Below are 12,998 nucleotides of genomic sequence, written 5' to 3'. Positions count from 1 at the left end.
AATTAACAACAAATGTCTGCATTTTTATAACTTTAGTCTTGTGAGTATCTTTAATACATTCTGACCTCAGCTTAGTGTTTCCACTAAACCAGAATCTCTTTCTGGAGTTGGTCAATTCTATCCCTCATCCCTTCCCCTTAGCATGTAACCTAACCTGTTTATCTTAGTGCCCTGTGAGGTCTCCATCTCAGCTTGAATTTTGCCCATCAAGAAATAGCTTTTTCTCTCCAGATACAGGCTACTAATTAGCATTTTTACTGTTTAATCATCAGGACTAAAATACAAGTGAGAGAAGCATTACTGTTAACCCAAAAATATTTAGCAAGGAAAAAGATTGCTTACTTAAATCTTTCTGTAAAGGAATAAAGAGATGCTCTAAGGAGGTGGGTGAATGTTTAGGTGACACAAAAATTAAAAGTGAAAAAATTTAACGTCTGTTAACAAGGGTGCTTTTTATCTCAATCTGGTTTTGTGGAAGAGTTTTCTTTGAAAATGCCTATCCATGATCAGTCAGGGAAGTCTTCCTCCAGGGTAAATATCTACCACAAATGACAGGCCAGTTTTGACTTTCTGCATGAAGACAAGTGGGAACCACCAAAATGGGACATTTAAAAATTCTAGATGCAATACACAACATTCTCCTATCTCTCGACCCTCTAGTGCCTTGTTTGGCTTTGCCCAGATTGTGTTTTACGACCCAAGCCATAGATTCATGAGTAAATGGTCGAGTGTTTCTCCATGTTTGTTCGTTTGTGTGTATGTGTGTGTGTGTTTTAAGAAGTTGAAAGAAAGTACAGTTAATAGGTAAGGATGATTAAATTTCATCCCAGATCTTAAGGATCTCCTGTGAAAGATATGGGAAACAAGCACTAGACCAGAAAATTGTACCTGATTTCTCCTGTCTTAAAATGCATGACTTTCCCCTCTGATTTCAAGTAAAGCAATGGGCTGAGACGTGGTGACCTGTGTTTCACTGAGGAAAGTGATGAAACTAATTCATAATATTTTGACTTCTAGATCTCCAAAGCTGGCATCCTTACCTTGAGATATGGAGAAAACAGGACTTTGAAAGACTCACAGGAAATCAGACAACTTATTGTAACCTTTTACATCTCTTTATAGAAGAAAAATCCACCGTGGGTACTTCTGGGGATTCTCCATATTGATGGAAGAAAGTGTTCAGAGTACCAAGTGAATCCCATTGAAGGCATGTATTAGCATTAATTTCTCCTAACCATTGAAATGAAGCCTACATGGCTCTTTCTCCCCTTAAGATGTTCAGCAAAAATGCCGAGACTCTCAAAGATTATTGAGGTAGAAACATGCTGGAATTAACCTTATTTAAAAAATAATAACTATGCAAAATAGATAATTTCCCCAACCAATAGACTTCCTGTATGGAGGCTCTTTACACAGGAGCTTCTGAATTCTCACAGAGGGCTAATGGGATATCGCAGGTAGGAAAATGTTGTGTGAGAAGTTAAATGACATTTCAACTTGGTGTCTGCCAAAGGCCAGTCTAGGAGTCCCCAAGAAACAAGTATGTCAGCTGACCAAACCCTAGGAGTTTCTGTGCGGAGGTTGTTGGTCTTGTCCTGACTCAAGGACCCAAGGTCTTGAGTTATAGCAACCCTGTAAATCTATCAAGGAACTCTTGGTAGCCTCCACAATAAGCATTACAGTATTATCCACAGATATAAGTACTCAATAAATTTAATTGTTAGCAGGTCCTGAGCTTAATCAAAGGAGACAACTTCCCTTGGGAATAAAACCAAAACCCTCAGAGGCCCAAGGAGGAAAGAGCATGGTCAATGTCAAGTGGCCCCAGAAAGTTCAAGCTTGCTTGGGATTCCTGGCTCAAATCAGCTGTGGTGGGCATGAGGGCACTAATTCACATTCAGAGTCACAGAAACTATTCAATTGTAAAGGAACTGGAATATGTAATTGGACCTGGCCCTTGAAATTTTTGTGGCCCTTTCAAAGCAAAATGGAAAAAAAGAAAAACCATGTCTGTTTTCTGACCTTTTCCAAGAAGCTGAAAATATAGTGCAAATGAGTGCTTGGTTGTGGGTCATCATCCTTATGAGATTTGTCTCTGATTCCAAGGCTGGAGACTGTTCCTCTGCCTCCCCATTTTTACCTACCCCCAACTTGAGATAGGTCTCAAAGTCTCATTTTGACCATATATTCTTCCAGCCACGTGAGGGAGACAGGAGAGGCTAAATATAACCACATTAAAAACCATCAGCAATGTTGGAAACAGCTTCAAGCTTAACATCAACAGTGAGTATGCAGCAGCAGCTTAAAGACTTGTGTGAACATGCCCAAATGTTTTCTAAGAATATTTTTCAGAAGAGTGTATTTATAGATATAATCTTTAATTGCATTATTAATGATAAATGAGAAGGTTAACAAACTATATTTCAGGACTGTTTTATATATTTATTTGCTGCTATCATTAGCTCTTTCTTTGTGACTGCAGATTATTTCTGCTTACTAGTCTTAGTGGAAAGAGAGAATTGCTGTACTTTAGTGCTGGGAAAGGATGTTTCAGTTGACAATGAAGGTTGCAGGAAGTCTCGTTTAAGAGTTTATTTTGGTATTTGTCTCATTTTAAAGGCTGTGACTAGGACTTCATATCTAATAAGCATGCATGTAACATTTTTATGTTTGCTGAGTGCCTTATAGTCCCCCATTAGTCTCCACAGTACCCCTTGAGGGTGGGTCAGTATTACCACCTACAGTTTACATTTGAGGAAATTTAAGATACTAAGGGATTAAGTGATTTGTACAAGGTCACCCAGCATGCAAGCCTAGCTAATAAAAAATGACTTCAAAGCTCTTTCCAACTAAAAGTGCCTTATAAATGTTAGGTAGTATTAATGGGCATGATCCCACGATAAGTAAAATATACTCCAGGAGTAAAGTGCTCATACATGCTCTATAAAATTAATTCTTTTTAACCTCAGAGCAACTTTTGAAATAGGAATTCTTGAACCTGGCTGTGTATCAGAGACATCATTATAGCTTTAAGAACATGTGAGCACCTGGGCCCCTACCCAAAGTACAGAATCATAATCTGGGAAGTGGGACCCAGATAATGTGTATCTTGAAAGAGCTCCAGGGAGGGGATTCTGATGCTCAGCCAAGGTTGGGAGCCACTACTGTAGATTAGGATAACAACCTCAGTCAAGCAACAATAAGACTTCGTGGAGTCAATTTAGGAGAAAAGGTCTGGTGTCTCCCAGGTTCTGCCCACCAGTTCACAACTATTATTAGCAAAAGAACTACCTCGATGAAATAATCAACTGCGGAATACATGTGTGGAATTCCAGGAAATAATGCAGAGATGAAAGTTTATTTAAGAACTAACATTGTTTGAATGTTATAATTTACTGGGTAAACTTACTGGGTCCACTCTTGGATTATTATTGGGTCCACCCTAATGTTTTTGTTCTGAGTACTTTGTATGATAATCAGCATACTAAGAACCTATAGTATCTGCCTTTTCATCCATTTTTCAAACACTTACTTAATACTTGCTATGTGGAGATTGCAGAGTAAAATAATGGTTTTGGTCCACAAGGAGTTTATAATCAAGTGATAGAACCAGACATAGGCCAAAAAAAACCAAAACCCTATAATACTAAGCTGCACATATTAAGTGATAATCAAAGTGTATATGAGGCATTATTCATAATCGCTGAAAAGTTGAAACAACCCAAATGTCCATCAGTTGATAAATGGATAAATAAAATGTGGTATATCTATATAACAAACTATTATTCAACAACAAAATGGAATGAAGTACTGATACATGCTACAACATGGATACTGTTGATAAATGGATAAATAAAATGTGGTATATCTATATAACAAACTATTATTCAACAATAAAATGGAATGAAGTACTGATACATGCTACAACATGGATAAATTTTGAAAAAATTATGTTAAATGAAAGAAGCCAGTCAGAAAGAACCACATATTATATGATTCCATTTAAATAAAATGTCCTGAATAGGCAAATCTATAGAGATAGAAAATAGATTAGTGGTTGCCTAGGGCTGGGGAGTTGGGCCGGGGGAGGAGATGGGGAGGAACCGTTAGTGGGTACAGGGTTTCTTTTGGGGGTGATTAAAATGTTTTTAAATTGTGGTGATAGTTGCACAACTCTGTGACTATTCTAAAAGATGATAAAATCATATACTTTAAATGGGTGAGTTGTATCATATCTCAGTAAATATATATATATATATATATATATATATATACACACACACTTTATATGTGTGTGCTATATGAACTTGGTGAAAAGAGTGATTAATTAGTATGTACTGGAAGAAAGTAGTGGAAAATTTCCTGGAGGAAATGGCATTTGAGCTAAGTCAAAAAGGGTGATTTTTGTAAAGAAGGAAGGCATGCTCAAATATGTAGTCAAAGTGATGATGCTTTCATGCAAGGGCAAGTTATCTGGAGAAGATGAAGTTTAGGATACGTGAAGGGTCCAGGAGATGGGGGCTAGGTGCAGAGCTTTTACTGCCATACTAAGTTCTGCAGTTTGGTTTTCATTTTTGTAGAGCCATGATAGGTTTGTGAGAGGTTTGATTAGGGCTGTGATTTGGAAGGATAATTGGAGGTGGTGATGAGGTCGATGGGGTATGGGGCGGGAGGGCAGTGAGCAGGGGAGACCATTTAGGAGACTAGGCTAGTATAGTGTATAAGCAAGACATTATGGAGCCCTCAACTATGACAGCAGCAGTGAGCACTGGAACAAGGACAGATTTGAGAAAACATTTAAGAAGTAGAATCATAAAATTTTGTGAACTGAGGAGTAGGTGAGAAGGCACAGGATATATACAGCAGGGTATTTTAGACCACAGAAAGGCTGGGTCCTTTTTTGTTAAGTTATTTAGAATCATAATGTAAAAACAGCAAGCAGCCAAATTATAGCTTTTTAACACCTTGTCAACAAGGGTTTGATTACAGAGAATCTTAATTTCTTTTTTTTTTTACATCTTTATTGGAGTATAATTGCTTTACAATGTGTGTTAGTTTCTGCTGTATAACAAAGTGAATCACCTATACGTATACATACATCCCCATATCCCCTCCGTCTTGCGCCTCCTTCCTACCTTCCCTATCCCACCCCTCTGAGTGGTCACAAAGCACCGAGCTGATCTCCCTGTGCTATGTGGCTGCTTCCCACTAGCTATCTATTTTACATTTGGTAGTGTATATATGTCCATGCCACTCTCTCACTTCGTCCCAGCTTACCCTTCCCCCTCCCCGTGTCCTCAAGTCCATTCTCTACATCTGTGTCTTTATTCCTGTCCTGCCCCTAGGTTCATCAGAACCATTTTTTTTTAGATTCCATATATATGTGTTAGCATATGGTATTTGTTTTTCTCTTTCTGACTTCACTCTGTATGACAGACTCTGTAGGTCCATCCACCTCACTGCAAATAACTCAGTTTCGTTTCTTTTTATGGCTGAGTAATATTCCATTGTATACGTGTGCCACAACTTCTTTATCCATTCATCTGTTGATGGACACTTAGGTTGCTTCCATGTCCTGGCTATTGTAAATAGTGTTGCAATGAGCATTGTGGTGCATGTCTCTTTTTGAATTATGGTTTTCTCAGGGTATATGTCCAGGAGTGGGATTGCTGGATCATATGGTAATTCTATTTTTAGTTTTTTAAGGAACCTCCATGCTGTTCTCCATAGTGGCTGTATCAATTTACATTCCCACCAACAGTGTAAGAGGGTTCCCTTTTCAACGCACCCTCTCCTGCATTTATTGTTTGTAGATTTTTTGATGAAGGAATGTATATTGTGAATAAAGGGTGGAATGAATAGAAATCCTATCACCCCATTTTGTGAGCTCTTTGGAATCAGACCTCCACTTGTTGGAGGTGAAGCAGTTATTTATGGCCTGTTGAATGACTAAGTATTTACCTCTTGCTCAGATAGCTTCCCTAGAAACACTTCCTTTGGTGTGAGCAACTTGGATTTACTACCAGGGCAACACCTTCCTTCCAACACCCACGTTGCCTCTTGGCTCGGTCTTCACGGGCAGGTGTTAGTAAGCAGCATTTTGTTTTGCTTCTAATAAGAGCACAGCCTCTGAAAAGCATAGGCTGAATGTACCACACATTGTAACTGTCCCTTACAAGTGTTCTTATAGGGAAGATCTGAAACTGTGGTAGTCTTAAGGATCAGGAAGACGAAGACTGCTTTTTCTCATAATCGTGCAGGGCCACACCTATGTTTTCCATCTGAAGGAGGGGCAGCCAGTTCCTGGGCAAGGTCAAAATAGACCAAGTCTCTCTCATTGCATGGCGTTACACTCACTGGGGATCTGTTATGGCCATCTCTGGGGGCTGTGGAAGGTGTTGCCATGACACTGCCTGCTGCTAGCCGAGTTTGGGAACAGCATTTCCAATAAGTACCTTACATGAGTTTAACCAAGCCTGGAACACCGTTTAGAACACCACTTGCTAACATGTGGCTCATATCTGTGCCTGTCGGTGAACAATGACTACAACTAGCTGTGTTCAATCGCAGTTGTTAGCAGAGCTAATTACAGCAGTCTTGGGTGGGAGGAATCCTAGAAGATACCTCTAAGGGACTTCTATCACTGCAATGCTCCAATGAGCATTGTGGTGCATGTCTCTTTTTGAATTATAGTTTTCTCAGGGTATATGCCCAGTAGTGGGATTGCTGGATCATATGGTAGTTCTATTTTTAGTTTTTTAAGGAACCTCCATGCTGTTTTCCATAGTGGCTGTATCAATTTACATTCCCACCAACAATGCAAGGGGGTTCCCTTTTCTCCACACCCTCTCCCGCATTTATTGTTTGTAGATTTTTTTGATGAAGGAATGTACATTCAAACTTTGGCTTTGTAGGTAAGCAATGGAAACAGGCCCCTTGGGGAACCTTTAAACAACAGTTCTCTGCAACCCTGAACAGGGATCCATCTTCACTCCACAGTTGGTGAGGGATCATGTTCAAAAGAGAACCACCAAAGGGAAAAGGAGGAAAGGGACGCTTAAAGTCAGTAGGGTAAATTTTCTGGATTAAATGAGAGCAGAACTGGGTATTCTTCCTTGGGATGCCTTTTACTCACTGCATGACCTGATGGAGGCCACTTCCCCTTTCTGGGCCTCACTGTTCTCATCTCAAAAATAAGGATAACAATTGTGGCCCTATTTATATCCCAGGATTTCTGAAAGGAAAAAGTAAAATATATATATATAAAAAAATAAAAGTTGGGGGAACATATAGAAAACGCGATATAACTCTAGGTAGTGTAACTATTATTTCCTATTGCTTGTTCCACATTTTACTTATAAATGATGAAAAGGAACAAGGAAAAAAAGTCTGGGCTGTTGTAGAATCTCAGACTACATTTTCTGATGCCTCTGAGTGATCCTGTGGTTTGCTCGTCTTAAGTCTTCCCTCTCCCCCAGTGCACTGATTCTGGTGTAAACTCATCTCCAGTTTGAGGGGTGGAGAAGACCTCAGGAATCTAAAGAGGCAAAGGCCCTGCAGTCATCTGGTCTTGAATCTTAATGTCACCTGCTGAAGCCCAAGTCCCAAAGGCTTCCTCTCTCCCCTCACTGAGACACCCGATTTGGGAGGACGTCAGCTATGAATGAGTCACACAGTCAAACTGGGGCTTCAGGGGATACCTCCAGGATAGAACCAAAAAGAATTTGTAATGTGCTCTGAATGTGTCTCAGTCTGGGTCTCTAACTACAGTCTTGTTCTTGCTGAAAATCACAGCACACTTCTAACCAAGCAAGGCAGGTCTACTTATCTGATGCTGCTGTCAGTGATAGACTAGGATCATATTATGGATTTGGCAGGGAGGAAAAAGATTTATTTCCAAGATTTGAAGATTTATCTTTTCCACATATGCAAAACCAGTTGGAGCATTAAAAAATATCAGTGAAAAGTGATCATGTTTTGTGAGCAGGAGGAACCATTCTTGACTTCAGAATTATACAGAAAATTTTTAAGGATCCCAAATTCATGGTTTAAAAAAAAAAAGATTTGATGATAGGATACCAGCAGGATTATCAGACTCTTAACTGCCCCCTTATGGTGAGGTGCTGTCTCCATTTAAATGAATGTCTTACATTGAATGCTTAAATTTCCCCCTTTCTTTTTTTCTCCTCCCCATCATTTAGCTTTTTTCTATGTTCAGCATAACTAAAAAGTCTAAGTAGGGAATTGCATATAATTGTAGGCTCTGCACCATTAGCAAAGTGATGCTTCTTTCTAAGTATTTGTAATCATCTATTCCACTCTTCCTTCCTCCTCCTGGAAAATTTACTTGGAGTGATTGTAGTGTCCTTTCTTTCTCTTGAAGGCATCCTTTTGACCTCACTTTGTGTACAGGCTATAAAAAATATCAAGAAATGAAATATTGTATTTTCCATGTAGTCACAATGTACACAAATAGAAAACACCACTTTAAATGAATAGAGCAAAAGGGGGAGCTAATCTCTAAATTGTGTTTTATCTTTCAAAGTTATTTGGTAAGGTAAAGAGATTAAAAAAAATACTTTTGTAACTCAAAGGTCATGATCACCCTGGATGTACGACCTGCCCCTGCCAGCTAGGAGGTTGTTTTGTGCTATTAGGTGAGAGCTCAATGGCATCCTTTGCCCTCTCAACCTTTATTACTGGCTTAGAGAAATATGACATTGCTAAAAAACTCTAACTTGAAAATGCTTCACAGAGCAGGATCCTTGCCACATTCAGGAATCTTGCTAGTTTGCAAGATGGGAGCTGTCATGCAGAACAAAACGCTGATACTAGAAGTCAGCAATCACAATGGGAATAAATACCACAAACTGTGGTTTCCTAATGTCTTAATCTCCCCCAACCTTAAAAGAGTGTTGCTGGCCTTACTTTGAAGATAACTTTACAAAGAAAATGTAGGGACAGGTGGAGTTAATTCCTGAATCTTAGCTCCTCTGGCAGTTCTTCCCCAACTTCTAATGCCTCTTTATTACTCAGATTATAAATAGATGCCCATTTTTCTTGCCTTGACATTAAGTTCCTGACAAAGAACATAAAATAACACCTTCTTTACCTGGTCAAGGAATAAGTTGTCCCGAGTAAGGGAGTTTACCAACTGATAGTTAACCTAGTCCCATGATGCAATCGTATGTTTTAACCCAGTTTTGAGGAAAGTGTTTTTTTTTTTTTTTGCGGTACGCGGGCCTCACAGGCTCTGGACTCGCAGGCTCAGTGGCCATGGCTCACGGGCCCAGCCGCTCCGCGGCATGTGGGATCTTCCCGGACCGGGGCACGAACCCGTGTCCCCTGCATTGGCAGGCGGACTCTCAACCACTGCGCCACCAGGGAAGCCCAGGAAAGTGTTTTTTAATGATTTGTTTCTCTCTCTCTCCTGCTTTGGTGGGCAGAGCATGGACTGACCTTGTTGGGAGGACGTGGGATCACTGCTGGGGTTTTGTACAATGCAATGCTGCAGTAAGGCCATCAGTGTTTCTCAGGGGAGTTGAGTCACACTGGTACATTGTGAGTAGCACAATGAGACCTTAGGCTGAACTTGCCTTTAACTTGTATCCTTTCTACTTCTTCATGTTTCTGAATCATTAAGAAAAGTTCTTCTTAATATGCTGTGTACCCTGTTTCTGAGGGTAGAAAACTTTCCATCAAGAATTGTTCAAATATAACATTTTGGCATGAGGAAGGGATGCCTATGGCTGGATTCTTCTTATTATGTGTAATCTATAGGTTGGCACTGCTCCTATGAGTTGTTCTACATCTTTTGTATGATTTTAATATTTCCCCCCTTTTCCAAAGCTCTATGCTCTAGGCTTTAGAATTCAGAAGTACTGTGGCTTTGGTGGTCATTCTTTTTGAACCTGAAAGGGGAGGTAAAATGTGAAACATCAGTGCCTAAATTAAAGACTGGCCAGATGAGGCCATTCTCTGTTGGCTCTACCTCAGTGGTTTGGCATGGGTTTCTGTGTTGGTGGAGAGATATAAGATCTGTGCCAGATGCAGGACTTTGGCTCACAGTATCAAAGTATTCTGGTCTCTGTGGTGAGCAAGAGTCTTGGGTCTGGTGCATGTCTGCAGACTAGAATGGATTGCCGTGGTTTACTCTTCAGTGTAAGGGTTGCTCTGGAAGCCCCTGAACTCTGCTGCCCAGTTGCTTAGCTCTTCTAAGATAGATTGAAGGTTATGGTACTTGCCCATCACTGCTTACCATTTTGGGGATTTGAGCTAATCAATTAATCAGGTCTTCAGCTCTTCTCGGATGCTTTTTCTTAGAGGGTCAATTGAGGTATGTTTGAAAACTTCCTGGAAGATATGTACCCTGCCATCTCTTCTGAACCCCTCACTCATCCACATGCAATTTTCTTTGTCTACATCTTCTTCCCTCTCCCCACCAAAACTGTTCTCAATAAGGTCAAGTTACCTGTTGTATTAGTTTCCTATTGCTGCTGAAACAAATTACCACACACTTGGTGGCTTAAAACTACACAAGTTTATTCTGCGACAGTTCTGTTGGCCAGAAATCTGAGAGCAGTTTCACTGGGCTAAAGTCAAGATGTTGGCAGGGTTTACCCCTTCTGAAGTCTCTAGGGAAGAATCTGTTTCTTTGCCTTTTCTAGCTTCTGTAGGCCACTTGCATTCCTTGGCTCAGGGCCCCTTTCATGCATCACTCCAACCTCTTGCTTCCACTGGCACATTTCCTGCTTCCTCTCTGTAGTCAAATCCTTCTCTTTCTCCCTTTTGTAAGCACACTTGTGGTTCATTTAGAACTCATCTGGATAATCCACAATAACTTCCTCATCTCAAGATTCTTAACTTAATTGCATCTGCAAAGTCCCTTTTCCATATTACATTAACAGGTTCCAGGGATTAGGTACTAGATATTTGGGGGGGGGCATTATTCAACCTACCATAGCATTGATTTCCTAATTTTCAAATCCAGTATCTTTTTTTCAGTCCCCATCCTAGCTGGATTGACATTTGATACTGTCAGTTACTCTGGGAAAAACTCCTCCTCTGACCTCAAGATATAGGTTATTTTATTTTGTTATTCTTGTTGCGATGTTTTTATTGTCTGTCTCTCCCTCTAGAATGCAAGCCCCTGAGTAGAGTCCTAGGTTATCTTGTTTCTAAGCTCTATCCCCAGAGCTTAGAATAGTCCCTACTACTATCAAATAATGAAAGAAATTGGATAATACAAATTGGATGAACTCTCCCACTCCTAGGTCTATCACCTTTTATTATTATTTTCCTTCAGTGGCCCCTCCTCTTCCCATGCAGTCAAGATTGGTATTCCCTTCAGGACTTGGTCCTAGTCTGCTTTTCTTCTCATCTGCCAGGTAAATGCTGCTCCTACCATATTCTGGGGTCTCTCAAATCTGTACCTCAAGCCCAGACCTCTGATTTGAACTTCCAGCTTTAATCTTTACCGGGATGTCTCACAAGCACAGCCCACCTTTCCCATCTAGATCCAAATACAACCAAAAACTAACCTCACCTTCCTCTTCTATTCGCAGGGAATGGGAAGTGCCAAGATTTACTCAATAGCCGTAGCAAGAAGACTGGGAGCCATCCCAGACTTCATGCTTTCTCTCTACTCACTCTTCCCCTACCCACTCCAGTCAGTCATGAAGTTTTGTCAGCCTGACTCCTAAATATCTCTTTCTGTCTAATTCCCATTGCCCTGGTTCAAATCCTTATCACTCCCATGAGTAGGAGTGATGAACTTACCAAACTCTTGACTTCTCTTGAATATGGTAGAATGACACGCTCTTAAATTTTGGGGATGTGTACCAGAGCTGCTGATCATTGCCAGCCATGCTCTCAGGCTCTGCTGAGTGGGCAGTGACTATGATTTGCATACCACATGAGCTTGGTCGCCATAGCTGATTGGGCCAGGGGTGGGTGCCTGATCCAAGGGTGGCTCTTTCTATGGGCTTGATCAGCCAACATATGATTTGGGTGGCTGGTTGTAAAATATAAATTGAGTAAAATTCCTCTTTGAGAGTTTCAGAATAGAGAAGTTGAGAGACTAGGATCACTGTATTGCTGAACAGAAGGGTCAGCAGGAATGGTGGGCATAAGCAAGCTGCGGTTATAAGAAAGCAGATACTGTGGGTAAGGAGGGGAGCCGGTGAGCAAGAGGAGGGCAGGAGAAGAAAGAAGCTGAGTCACTGTGAGTAGGGTGCTGCCTCAGTTTCTGTGGTTCTTTTTTTAAAAAAATTTACCATTTATATTTAATAGAATTTTAAAAATTCATATTAATCCAATGCTTTATTTTTCAAGTTTTATTGAGATATAGTTGACATATAGGACTGAATGTTAAAGGTGTACAGCATAATGATTTGACTTACATACATCAAGAAATGATTACCACAGTAAGTTTTGTTGAACATCTATCTTCTCATATAGATACAAAATAAAAGAAAAAGGAAAAAAATTTTTTTCCTTGTGATGAGAATTCTTAGGATTTACTGCCTTAACAACTTTCATACATAACATACTGCTGTGTTCATTATATTTATTGCGTTGTACATTGCATCCCTTCTGTGGCTCTCTAAGAGTATTTCCTGAGGCCTGGCCCTACTGTAATTCCTATTGTCAGGTTTCTATGAGTCTCTGCATTATTATAAGCAAACAAACAAAATAACCCTCATGTGAGTGAACCCCTGCTTCCTTCAATAAATTGGCCAAAGAGTTATGTGTTCCGGTAAGCCCTTATGATGTTATGATGAGACATCTGGAAGAAAGCAGCACCGTAATCAAGAGCAGCAATATGCAGTCCCAAACTCAATGTTAATTCCACTTCTTTTTAAAGCATTAGCTTAGGAAAAAAAGAGGTGATATCACTATTTCCTTTGGGACTGGGAGAATATTATGAGCTTCTTGTGTCAAAATCAGTCTTTATTTAAAAACAAATCAATCCCTAAACATAATTTTAGAAAGGAAAA

The 12,998-nt window shown here is 40.0% G+C and overlaps 1 protein-coding gene across 1 annotated transcript in view; it reads left to right on the top strand.

The window, feature by feature from the left end:
• The first annotated feature begins 2,208 nt into the window (after positions 1–2,208).
• The window catches only part of MEGF10 (multiple EGF like domains 10), a 346,338-nt gene continuing 335,548 nt past the window's right edge, over positions 2,209–12,998 (top strand). Inside the window, exon 1 of the mRNA XM_024757156.1 lies at positions 2,209–2,283. The gene's annotated coding sequence lies outside the window, so the exon portion shown is untranslated. The remainder of the gene's footprint in view (positions 2,284–12,998) is intronic.

This window comes from Neophocaena asiaeorientalis, unplaced genomic scaffold (assembly GCF_003031525.2).
Source record: "Neophocaena asiaeorientalis asiaeorientalis breed wild unplaced genomic scaffold, Neophocaena_asiaeorientalis_V1.1 scaffold149, whole genome shotgun sequence".
Classification (NCBI taxonomy): Eukaryota; Metazoa; Chordata; class Mammalia; order Artiodactyla; family Phocoenidae; genus Neophocaena; species Neophocaena asiaeorientalis.
Note: the sequence above shows the minus strand (reverse complement) of the source record. Positions and strands in the feature narration are given on the sequence as shown.